Consider the following 12424-nt stretch of genomic DNA (forward strand, 5'->3'; position numbering starts at 1 on the left):
CACGCAAACGCTAAACGCTAGTAGTCCAGGAACCACCTGTGGTCCCTGGATTTCCCCCTCCAGTTGGAAATGCAGCAGCTCATGTTTCTGCAGGTTGAAGAAAATTGTGATGGTTAACTTTTTTTTAACTCTCTTTTTCGTTTGTTTTTGAGATGAATTCAGCATTTTCCAGTAGCGGTAGACTTTTAATTTTTTAAGTGTCCTTTTTGAATCCATTTGTGTTCAAGCATTTTAATCCTGTGAAGACAAGTTGTAGAGTCTCTCTTCTTAGGTGGGGGGTGGGAGTGAGTCCATGCTTCAAGGAGCAGAAAAATTCATTCCTGCGAAAAGGCTTTGAAAACGAACAAAACGAATCAGGGTGGGGTTGGGGGTAGTTGTGTCGATAGAATTCAGGACCTGAAATAGATTCTGAGCTATTAGGCCAGTGTAGCTTTGGAGCATTGCCGCATACAGAAATAGACTTACTCCAGAAATGCACTAATTCAGCATCCTGCCCTGGTCTGGCCCCCAAAATGGCAGCTTACCACTACCATCCTTTACACCCATGTGCGTTCTGCTTCTAGATCTGCACTACAGCATTATTTTGCAGTTGCATATAAATGGTCAGGTTTTTAACTAGTCATGAAGTCTGGTCCCCAAAGGCTCAAACTTCTTTCCAGTAAGGTTTGAAAGTTACATACTAAAGGTTATTTGGTTGAAATTAACTTAATTTATTTAAATCCATTGAACATGAATTCAGCATAAAAAAGTCAAGATGCCCATTAAGAGCAGTTTTTTGTTGGGTTGGGGGGGCAGGGGGTGTTTTGTTTGCCCTGCCCCCCCCCCTTCTTTCCCAAGATGGGTTGGGTTTTAGGATTAATTTGTGGTGGGAAGAATTTCAATATGGGGCAGTTGGGAAGTTTTTAAGAAATCACAGTGTTGGATGAAATCATGTAAAAGCAGAACCATCTGTGTGGGAGGGGGAATCCTGTATATTCTTGAGTGTTTCTGCTGTCCTGCAAGGAATGGGAGGATAGGTAATTGTTTTGAGCATGCTCCGTCTCAGCACCATGCATCTATCAGGAAACGGAGGACTGTTTTGTACAGGGGCAGTGGCGCCTGATTTGACTTCTGAACGTGACCCCTAATGTACAGCAGACAATTTAAACTGAGGAGCCAGGCCTGGGGAGGGAAGTGAAGAAATTGTAACATGCTGGAAGCTTTTGAGCTGTAGAAACTGGTGCTTTGCTTTATGTAATTTGTCTGTGGAGTGTTTATTTTTATAACAGATCATATTGTTGAACATGGTTTTTTAAACCACAAATCGATCCATGAGTCTAGATATTTGAGAAGTGGGTATAAGTACATTGGGGTAAGAGGCTGTCAAACTGTAGAGACTGCAAACAGTCACATAAAGGGGCACCGTCACAGATCAGTAACCCTTGGGTGTGGGGTTTGTTTAATGTTTCTACAAAGAGCTAAGAATAATTTTTCCCATTAGTTTTAACTCGGTGGCTTTTGAACTTTTTTCCTGCAGGGTTGGGGGCTTAAACTCAGATATCACATGCATGGAACTGGAAAGTGAAACCAACTAGTCTGTTCACATTGTCCAACATGAGTGTTGTTTTTTCTTTCTTTCTTTTTTTTAAAGAGAGAGACAGACTGAGTTTTGAGGTGCTAGTAATACCAGCTAGATATGCGTCTAAAATAAACTTCAGCTAACCGCGTCCTTTGAAAGCACCTCCCCTGACCTCCCATATCCTTATATTAGACTTCCCCACTTCATTAGATAACTGTCATTTGAATGTGTTGGTTTTTTTTTTCATTAAAGTCTTTATAAAAACGTCGGTGTTTCTCTTTCTAAATCTAGTCAAAATTCTTGCTATGTTCTGACCACTATTGGAAACAACTTGGTAAACTGCCTGCCCCCATCTAACTGCAGTGAATTGAATGATTCCATCAATCTGAGCATGCTCAGTGTGACTGCAAGATACCATTGTGCATACGCTTTGTATATTGGGGCAAGGGTTTTATATATATATATTTTGGGAGGGCTGGGGGTGGGATGGAGAAATAATCAGCTTAAGCCACAGTAATGTGTGTAAAAGCCCCTGAAGTATTTTGTGTGTGAGTGCGCGAGTGTGTGTGCGCGCGCATGGGAGTGTCTGACAACTTATTCCCTATGTGTTCTGGAAATTTGTGAATTCTACTTTTTCCTGCAGAAGCAATTGTTACAAAAATTGTAAATAAGAGCTACATAATTTGTTTTACCATGAACATGATGTCACAGCAAACCCTATAAAACTACTCTGATAAAGGAGGGAGAGACATCAGCAGGGCATGGGGCCCTTAACATCAGCAAGGCATTGCTCAGTGGTATGCAATGAATATTTGTCTCGAGTATTCACAACCCTGTTGGGCCTTCAGTAAAATTAGCCCCACCCCTGAGTTTCTGCACCCCTTCTTCACTAGCAGCCAGAAAAGTAGGGGTGGCAGCAAATTAAGTACTTTCTGCTGCCCTGGGACTGAAGAGCATTCCTGAACGTGGTTCTGTCATCACTGGGCACGACAAAAACTTCGTTAGGGTTGGCAAGTTCTTGCAATACCATGACAATACTGAGATTGGCAGCATGGTACTAGGAGTTAAGTTTGAATGTAACATTAATGCTTTATTTAAATTTTTTTTTTTTTTTTTTTTTTTTTTTTTTTTTAAAAAGGGGGTTGAAGTGAACATGACTTTGTTGACCATGTTCGTGAATTATAGATGCAACATGCATTGGTAGAATTGTGTGATGGTCTTTTGTGCTACTTAATTTTACATATTCCAGTCTCTGTATGTACCTGCAAAGAAGAAGAAAAAAAATTAACAAAACCCTGCTTTGCTTTTATTGAAGGGTTCCCAGGACTGCATACCTGCTCCTGAGCGCTGTTTTAAGTATGTGTATCCTTCGCTTGTATTTTGTATTAAAAAACGAGAAAAAAGAACCCTTTATTGTTCAGCATGTTGGAATTGTGTCCCCTCTTTATTTTTCTCTTTTTGGAATATATTAAGCAACTCATTCTTCTGTATCTTTTATTTTCTTTTGTAAACTTTTTGGTTTTGTTTAAAAATGGCTTTATAAAAGGGCTTTTATAACCCATAAATATGACTTGTGTAGTTTTTCTGCTATTCTAAGGCAGGGCTTTTCTGCACTTGCTCTATTTGACCAGTACCAATATCTGAAACTCCACTTTTTTTCCTTTGTTTTTTTGTTTGTTTGTTTGTGTTTTTTTTTTTTTTTTAAATCTTTCAGAGCTACTTTTCTAACCTTGAGGGTAAGGTGATCTCTTTTGCAAGGTTCCTGTTTTACTGTTTGCCCAAGGAGGCTTGTCCATTTTTGGCCAGAGCAGTGCTGAAGTTACGCCAGTGTACTGTATGCCAGCTTGGGAGGGACTGAAAGAATCTGACTCTCTTACTGGCGGTAAACACTACAACAGCTGGTCCCACAGGTCTGTTTTCGTGGAAGTTGCAGGCTGTAGGATCATGCTTTCAGGACTGAAAAGTCATTCAAAACTACTGGAAACCAGTGAAAAGGAAAGACGCAACTAACTATGTAGCTAGGTGCATACTGCATATCTGGGCTTCTTTCCAGTGTTGTGCAAACACACGCAGAATACTTTTGAGGCAGGTCAGCAGAAGCTTTTTATTTAGATGAAACTACAGCTGTAGGAGAGACCTCAAAGCGACGTGGATTCACCAAGCACTGGGAAGAGATCTCTCTCCAAAAGCAAAATCAGGCAGCTTATATACCTTTAAACAGCCACTACGACTCATGATTGTATAATGGAGTTTTTTTAGAGCAAGCAGCTATAGACACTAATCACGTACTGTCTTGCTGTTACCGGGAAGCGGTTACGGGGGAGACAGGGTTTGCTAGAACAAACGCTTTCTGCTAACAACTGAAAGACAAAAATTGTACTTTTCCACTCGTTCTCTTTCTTACAAAGGCTGCTCAAAGTTTAAGGCCAGCGACTTCTGAATTCCACCTTCCCCCCCTTTGAGACTTCCAAGTCTCATTTTAGCCTTAAACTTCAATGCTCATTAACCCTTTTATTTCATTATATCTTTCTTCTTGTTCCTTCTCAATTCACCCACATCTCTGTAATATCACTATTTTGTTCTCTATCTTAGGTTTACTAATCTTGCCAAAGGTTTGGGTACCAGTGCGTATGCAGCAAAGAGACAATTGAAGTAAAACATAGAGAACTACTAACAGTATTAAAACAAACATTATTCCATACAGAATTTTCTTTCCCAGAGCCCCAAGGCTGGGCAGCCAGGAGGTAAGCCAGGACCACATGTCTTCGATTTCCCATTCGGTATTTTTTTGAGGCTACCTGGTGTAGGACCCTTAACTGGTTGCGAATTTTGCAAATGTCTGTCTGTCTTCACTTGTTTTGGTTGACATAAACACAAGAGGCGGAGTTTACCAGGGCACATACTCCTCCCTGGGGTACCAATAGGTAGTTTAGGGCCATGTGGTTTTGTATAGTTACTTGTGAGATCTGGGAGATCTCTTCTTGTAAGGCTGGGATAGCATCAGCAGCAGTGTTCCCCATAGCTTCCGTTGTGGCTGAAATATTAGCTATGGCTTGTTTCAATTCATTTACTCCAAGCCAAGGTATGAGGGTCCTCACAAATTGGTGGAACCCTGTGTTTCTGGTAGCTAAGGGGTTAACTGCCCTTTTTATGCAATGGTTGAAATTTCTTACTTACTCCAGATGCGTTGCATTTCAAAACCAGGGATAACATGTCTAAGAGTACATGTCCCCACCCATTTCTAGGGTAAGATTTTTATGAGCCCTGTTTTCGCAGAGCCGGTAGACCCAGAGCAGAAAGGGCACTCAAATCTTTACAGGTGTTCTTCCTTACCAGGCACTGTTGGTTGACATGCGACGTGTAGGACGGACCACGTTGGGCTGATGTCTTGCTGGACTGAGATATGTTACAAAAAGTAAAGCTGGAATGCATGTAAAATGCCGATCTGTTTGCAGCGAGAACAGCATGAGGTTCATCAGAGAAGTTGTGAACCGTGAATCCTGGACAATTGAGAGAGGGCACATTACCCAACAGGATTCCACTTGTGCTATTAAAGCTATAGTCTGAAATAGCTTGGCAATGAGGGTAGTGCCCCACAGGTGTGGCTTCATCCTAAGCTCCAGTTCTGTAACAGAAAGGCACCTCTGCTCTTGGGGAGATTATCCAGTCAGCGGGGGCGGACCTCCATTCCTCGGAAGCGGACTGGTTGGCAGCAATCGAGTAGGGTCTAACAAAGCTGCCATTTGTCTTTCCCCATTGCTGGAGGGTTATTGCTATTCCGATCATAGGGACCCCTTGGTACAGATGCGCTGGGCAGCGGGAGCATATCCAGCAGTCACTTTTATTCCCAACCTGGCCCACCTTTTGGGAGATCTGCAAGAACAAATTTTTCTCCCACCTCCCCTTGGGTGATACTAAGGTACCCAAGAACGATGTATAAGGATATCAGTGCCATTTTAGAGACAGGAAGGACAAAATATCTCCACAACGAATGCAGTTAATACCAGTAGGAAGAACAATGCAACTAACTAGACCCAAGATGGCAACCACAACTTTTCCTCCCTCTTCGGTCCCAGATTACCCCAGGGGCTTATGACTTTGGCGTTTGGGTACATGAGCCTATTGTCCCTGAGTGTTTCTGGTGCGGCTCCAGAGTTTATATCGAGGTGATTCTTCTGATGTCTTTTCTTTAGTGTGTTGGGAGTCTTGGTTTGTAGCTGCTGGGTGCTTAGATGGTTGAAATGCCGGAGCATCTGAATCTAGTGGCGGTAGCACCTTTTTGCAGTGTGAGGCATGAGTCCACGTCTGGTGTCCTTGGCACTTGACAGCGGTATGGGTGGTCAGTAAAACTTGAAACGGTCCTTTCCACCTGGGTTGGAGTGCATCCTTTCGCTGATGGACCTTCACATATACCCAGTCTCCTGGCTGGAGGTCACGGCAAGGGACGTCAGGTGGCTGAGGAGAAGCTTCCTGGACCTGTGAATGGATAGACTTGACACATTTCGTTAGTGCCTTACAATAGTTCAAAACAGTTTCATCAGTTAGGTGTAAATGTATTTGGTGTGGGGCTACTGGAGGAGTGGCTGGCAGTCTCGTAGGGCATGCCATAAGAATTTCATGTGGCGTTAGTCCGTGTTTTCTATTTGCAGTGTTTCTAATATGCATGAGGGCAATGGGCAGTGCGTCGGGCCACTTAGGACCAGTTTCGGCACAGATTTTGGAAAGATGTGTTTTCAGGTCAGAATTCTTACGTTCCACTGCACCACTGGATTGTGGGTGATAACTACAGCGTAGGTGTTGCTGTATGTTGAGTGCTTTACAAATGTCCTTAATAATTTGACCTGTGAAATGGGTGCCTCTATCACTGTCCATTGTGAGAGGCAAGCCAAATCTGGGAATAAGTTCCTTGAGCAATTTCTTTGCAACTGTGATGGGATCTGCATGTGCACAGGGGTGGGTTTCTACCCATCCAAAATACATATCAACAATTGCAAGCACATATTCGTAAGAGCAGCGTCTAGGTAATTGTATAAAATCAATCTGTAGGTTGACAAATGGTCCCCGTGGTGGGGGATGGACAGCAGGTGTGGCTTTTACTCGTTGGCCAATGTTGCGGGCTAAACAAATGGGACAGGAGCTACAGTACTGTTGTGCCATGGATGAAAAATTTGGGGCAAACCAATCTTTGTACTGCATCAATCATCCCCCCCACTTTGCTCGTGTGCGCCACTGAGCGGGTCACACGAGCAAGGTGAGGGGGTAACTCTCATGGGGCTACCAAGCGGCCGTCTGGGGAGCGCCAGAGAGAGTCTGGGTGCAGGGAACATCCTGCATGCAGCCAGCCATTCTCTTCTTGTTCTGGAGCCTGATCTTGGAGAATGGCCAGGTCTGAGGGGACTGGACTGCTGAAAAACAAACAAGAACAGAATTAGGAGCCTGAGGGCCAGAACGGGCCGCTCGTCTAGCTAAGCCATCAGCTAGATCATTTCCTCGAGTGACATCATCATAAGGGAGCTCGTGAGCTTTACATCTAACAACGGCAATAGCAGAAGGCAATTGGATGGCTTCGAGAAGAGCATTAACATAACAACCATGACTAATTTGAGTACCAGATTATGTAAGGAATCCCTTTTGCTTCCAAATTTGACCAAAATCATGTACTACACCAAATGCATATTTGGAGTCAGTATAAATGGTTACAGGCTGATTGCGGGCAAGGATGCAGGCAGGTGCGAGGGCAAAGTGTTCTGCTGCTTGTGCAAAGCGGGCTGGAGGGAGAGAATAAGCTTCAAGCACAGCAGGCCGAGTACAGACAGCATATCCTGCAACTAACTGTCCGCTTGTGTTCCTAAGGCAGGATCCATCGACGTACAGGACAAGATCAGAATTCGGGATTGGGACGTCCTTTAAATCTATCCGAGGAGTTAAAAGTTGCGCAGTTACAGAGAGGCAGTCCTGGGGTTCGCCGTCAGAAGTGATGGGTAAAAGGGAAGCAGGGTTTAGTACAGAACAACGGGACACGGTCACATTGGCAGCTGACAGGAGGAGTTTTTCATATTTGGTAAGTCGGGCGTTTGAAATATGTTGAGTTTTGTCTTTTAGTAGGAGAGCCATAACTGCGTGAGGTACTGCAACAGTCAGGGAATGTCCTAGTATTAAGGTGTCTGCCTTTTCAACCAGTAGAGCTGCTGCCGCTACTGCACGGAGACACGGTGGTAGTCCAGCAGCTACGGGATCAAGAGCCGAGCTGTAATATGCAATAGGACGGTGCTTGTCTCCGTGGAGTTGGGTGAGTACTCCCAGCGCAATTCCCTCTCATTCATGGCAAAACACGGTAAAAGGTTTTTTATAGTTGGGGAGTCCTAATGCAGGAGCACTAGCAAGAGCTTGTTTAAGATGGACAAAGGCTTGTTCAGCTTCTTCGTTCCAGGGGAGAGGTTCTGGAGTATCATCATACGTAAGGGTCTGCAGGGGCTTTACTAAGGCTGCATATCCTAACATCCATTGCATACGATATCCAGCTGACCCTAAGAATCCTCTCATTTGTTTCTCAGTCTTGGGTCTTGGGATTTTTAAGAATTGCCTGTATTCTCTCAGAGGAGAGGTGTCTTTCTCCTGCTGAGATGTCATGGCCTAAATCATGTACTCGAGGTAGGCAGAGTTGCAGCTTAGATTTTGAAACTTTATGGTCTCTGAGGGCTAAGGCGGTAAGAAGGGTTAAGGCGTCTTGCTTGCAGGCTTTTAAGGTAGGTGAAGCTAAAAGGAGGTCGTCTACATGCTGGATAAGGGTGGACTCTCCGTTAAAGGAAATAGAATCTAAATCCCTTTTCAAAACCTGGGAAAACAAAGTATACCCCTGTGGAAACCGAGTCCAGGTATACTGTAGACCTTGGTGAGTAAATGCAAACAAAAATTGACTATCCTCATGGATAGGAATGGAGAAAAAAGCAGAACAGAGATCTACCACTGTAAAGCAGGTAGCATCAGAGGGGATACAGGAGGGAATAGTGGCAGAATTAGGGACGACTGGAGAGGTGGGTAGGACCGCGGAGTTTACAGCTCTAAGTTTGCACAAAACGGTAGACGTTTTTTACAGGAAGGATTGGTGTGTTACGTGGGGAGCGAGTTGGGACAATTATCCCTTGTTTAAGAAGTGAGGTGATAAAACTGGTCTTATTGCTTCCTCAGCTGCTTTAGCTATGGAGTACTGAGGAACACAGGGAAGAGGCTTTGCTGGGTTTAAAGTAATGTGCACGGGCTCGGCACTCAACATACTTTTATGTGGACCATAACTGGGGAGGTACCTGGGCTAACGGTTCCTGTTGCAACAAGGAAGGGTCAGCACTGGAATCTCCCTCAGTCAATAATGCTATAATCTCAGTTTCCCTGGGCTCCGGTATTTCTAGGTAAATGCCATCTGGATTACAATAGATTACGCATCCCAGTTTACACAGTAAATCCTTCCCTAAGAGGTTTACGGGTGCACAAGGGGCTTAAAAGAAAAGCATTGCTTTCGGAAAGAGGTCCGATAGAAACTGAAATGGTTTTGGAGACGGAGTGAGGAATAGGTTAACCACTTATACCCATTGCATTGACAGTTTCAGAAGACTGAGGCAGGATAGGAAAATCAGCAGCCTTGAGGATGAAGCGAGATGCTCCAGTATGAATTAAGCAAGAGACAGGTTTTCCCGCGACAGAGCAATTAACACAGGGACCAGACCGGTCAACAGAAAGTAATGGGGCAATGATGTCACTACCCCGCAGGCTATGCTATTCATCGCTGGGGAAATTTATATGAGGTGGAGGCAAGGGCTGGGAGCGGGTCTGTTGCCCTGGGCGGTTGGGGCATTCTGATTTCCAGTGTCCTTTCTGCTTGCAGTAGTGACACTGGTTTCCATAGTTGTGGTTCTGGGGACCTGTGGGTCTACCCCGGCCTCCAGATCCTCCCGGGCCTTCCCTCCCACGGCCCTTGCCTCTTCCTCTGCCTCGGCCCTGCAGTTGGGAAATCTGGAGTACCAGCAATTTAGTGTCAGCGTTAGCCCTTGATTGTTCCACTTGATTGTAGAAATGAATAGCGGCCGCTAGGATCTCCTGGAGATCTTTAGCTTCCCAACCAACAATGACCTCCTGAATATTTTCTGCAATTTTGAGATTAAGTCCTTGAACAAAAGCAGCTACTACTGCTTGTGGGGCTTGCTGAACTGGGTTTTCCATTCCTGAGTGCCTCTCAAAAGTTTGCTTAAGTCTTTTAAGGTAATCTCCAGGATGTTCATTCTTATTTTGTTTGCAGGTGAAAATTTTGGTCCAGTCTGCCTTTTTGGGGCAGATCGTAAGGATTGCTCGAACTAAGGCAGCTCTTTTGTCAATAAAATCTTGGCCAGTGCCCGGGTCTTGGTCTGGCCATGTACAGGCAGCAAAAAGGCGCTGCATGGTTTCTCTGGGCAAGACAGATCTCATGAGTTGGTTTATGTCTGCCCAAGTTGGATTATAACAATTTATAACAGTCTCTAACTCGTCCTGGAACTTGGACGGATCCTCTCTGATCTTAGGAAATTTCTGAGTTAGATTATACAGCTCTCCCGGGGTCCAAGGCGCATGCACTGTAATAGTGTTTTGTCCATCGGGACCAATGCCTGGCATTTGTCTAAGTGGCGTGTTATGTATATCATGAGAGCTAAGGTTATACACGTGGGGGGACGGTTCTTGTACTGCTCTTCTAAGGAGAACAGAGGTGGGGGTTTGTCCTGGGGTACTATGCCACGATGGTGCAGATTGGCTGTTATCTAAAGTAGAAGAGTCCGGACCGACAGGAATATCAGGTGGCGCTGCTGCCGGGTGTGCCGGTAGCGGTGGTAACGGGTGGGGGGGGGGAGGCCCACACTGGATTCGGGTAAAAGTACAGGACATCTTCTGGTGTTTCTGATGGAGGGGGCACCCCGGGCAACACAGGATATTGTGAAGCAAAGGTCTGTTCATAATTTGGGGGAGCAGTCAATTCCTCCCGTACTTGTTTCAATTGTTGTCTCAGCTTTTCTTGCGAGTCTTTAAGACTCCTGGTCTGGGACTCTGTCCGGCGTTTAGACGTTTCCTCATACCAGTCAAAGAGTGCGTCCCATTGGGTTTGGGTTTTGGATCCACGGGATTGTAGAGCCTCTCTTAAGTGCACTATTCTGTTAAGATCAAATGTGCCTTCCTCCGGAAATTGCTTTGAAAGGTCATCCCTAGTGTACCAGTGCCACTTGTCCAGGAACTTACAAGTCTTGGGAGAATAATGTGTGTACATATAATATGCTGGAGTTCCCTTAGGGGGAACTGGCACCTGTTTTGACTGAGCCGTTCCCATTTTCAGTCACGCGGGGAACGTAGGATAGGCTTATTTAGGATGTCCGTGCCGCTCAGAGTCCTGCCCCGCGGTCTTCACCGCCGAGACAACGGACGTCAGACCCGACGCCGGCTCATGCAGTGGAAGTGGGGGAGGAAAACACAAAAGGGGTCCCTTCACTCCTGACAGGCAGAAGTTACAGGGCTCATAAATCGAGGAAAGAAGTTAGGGATTGCTCGTTCAACCAAGACTGTAAGTTTTTCACATTCCACCCGAGTCTTTAACCGCTAGAGCAGAGCTCCTCCGCAGTGGGCAGCCAGGCCTGGCTGACGGGTGCCCCTGGGGTGAGCCCCCCCGTCCCGGAGGCTCTTCCCTCTTACAGGCTTTTCATTTATCTTTCAGTCATACGGGAACACTCACTCCTTTTGACCTCCTTCCCACCGTCCCGCTCTAACTTAACCTGAGCCCGGTGTTGTGTTGGATGGAGGTGCTTAAAACAGATTCTCCCTACTAGAACGACCTTTCAGACCAGATAGTATACATGGGAAGTTTGCCGGCTACACGGTTCTGTTCTGACCTGTGTAGTTAAAGGTTCGAATCCAGTTGCCACGGGGCGGGCAGGAACCCTACGGATAGTCCTCCTCCGAAACCCCAATAGAGATTTAAAAGGTCTCTTACCTTCGGGGTGGCGCCGGGGTTCAGTGGGGAACGGTCCGCGGTCCTTCCTACGCGACGCGTGTTTTGGATCCGAGTCGGGGCACCAGGAATTGTCGTGCAAGCACACGCAGGATACTTTTGAGGCAGGTCAGCAGAAGCTTTTTATTTAGATGAAACTACAGCTGTAGGAGAGACCTCAAAGCGACGTGGATTCACCAAGCACTGGGAAGAGATCTCTCTCCAAAAGCAAAATCAGGCAGCTTATATACTTTGAAACAGCCACTACAACTCACATGATCGTATAAAGGAGTTTTTTTAGAACAAGCAGCTGTAGACACTAATCATGTACTGTCTTGCTGTTATCGGGAAGCGGTTACGGGGGAGACAGGGTTTGCTAGAACAAACGCTTTCTGCTAACAACTGAAAGACAAAACTTGTACTTTTCCACTTGCATTCTTTTTCTTACATAGTCTGGTCAAAGTTTAAGGCCAGCGATTTCTGAATTTCACACCAGTAAACCGTAGTCCATCTTTGTTTGCCCTGGTGTTTCTGACCAGTGATGCTGGACACTGTCTGGTAAGTGAGGGAAGCCAGCAGAATGTAGCCAGCTTTTGTATTGCACGCTCTTCAAGCGTCACACTTCAAATTAAGATAAGTGGCACAGCATTTGGTGCCTCTAGGTGTGCATCTCTGTCTCCTTTGGAGGTTGTCTTTGCCCTGTGCACACTAAATTTACCTCTACCAAATGGACTGCATAATGGGAAAGTCGTTTGTGTTTTTTTTTTTTTAATGTAACTTCCTATAAGGTAATAAAATGTTCCATGTCTAGTAATTAGAAAGTTAACCTTTGAAAAGCACTTGGACAAAGTTTTGCTTTAAGTGTTTTC

General features: G+C 45.2%; 1 long non-coding RNA gene across 2 annotated transcripts; it reads right to left on the reverse strand.

Annotated features, from left to right (window-relative positions):
* Nucleotides 1–2655: 2655 nt before the first annotated feature.
* Nucleotides 2656–11862, reverse strand: LOC112550462. Of its 2 annotated transcripts, none has more exons than XR_003094331.1 (2): nt 11559–11862; nt 2656–6049 (listed from the first exon to the last, which is right to left on the reverse strand). It is a non-coding gene; the product is annotated as an uncharacterized LOC112550462 (long non-coding RNA). The 2 variants fall into 2 exon arrangements; XR_003094332.1 differs by having other exon boundaries at nt 2656–6034; nt 11559–11859.
* Nucleotides 11863–12424: the final 562 nt, after the last annotated feature.

This window comes from Alligator sinensis, unplaced genomic scaffold (genome assembly GCF_000455745.1).
Source record: "Alligator sinensis unplaced genomic scaffold, ASM45574v1 scaffold1322_1, whole genome shotgun sequence".
Classification (NCBI taxonomy): domain Eukaryota; kingdom Metazoa; phylum Chordata; order Crocodylia; family Alligatoridae; genus Alligator; species Alligator sinensis.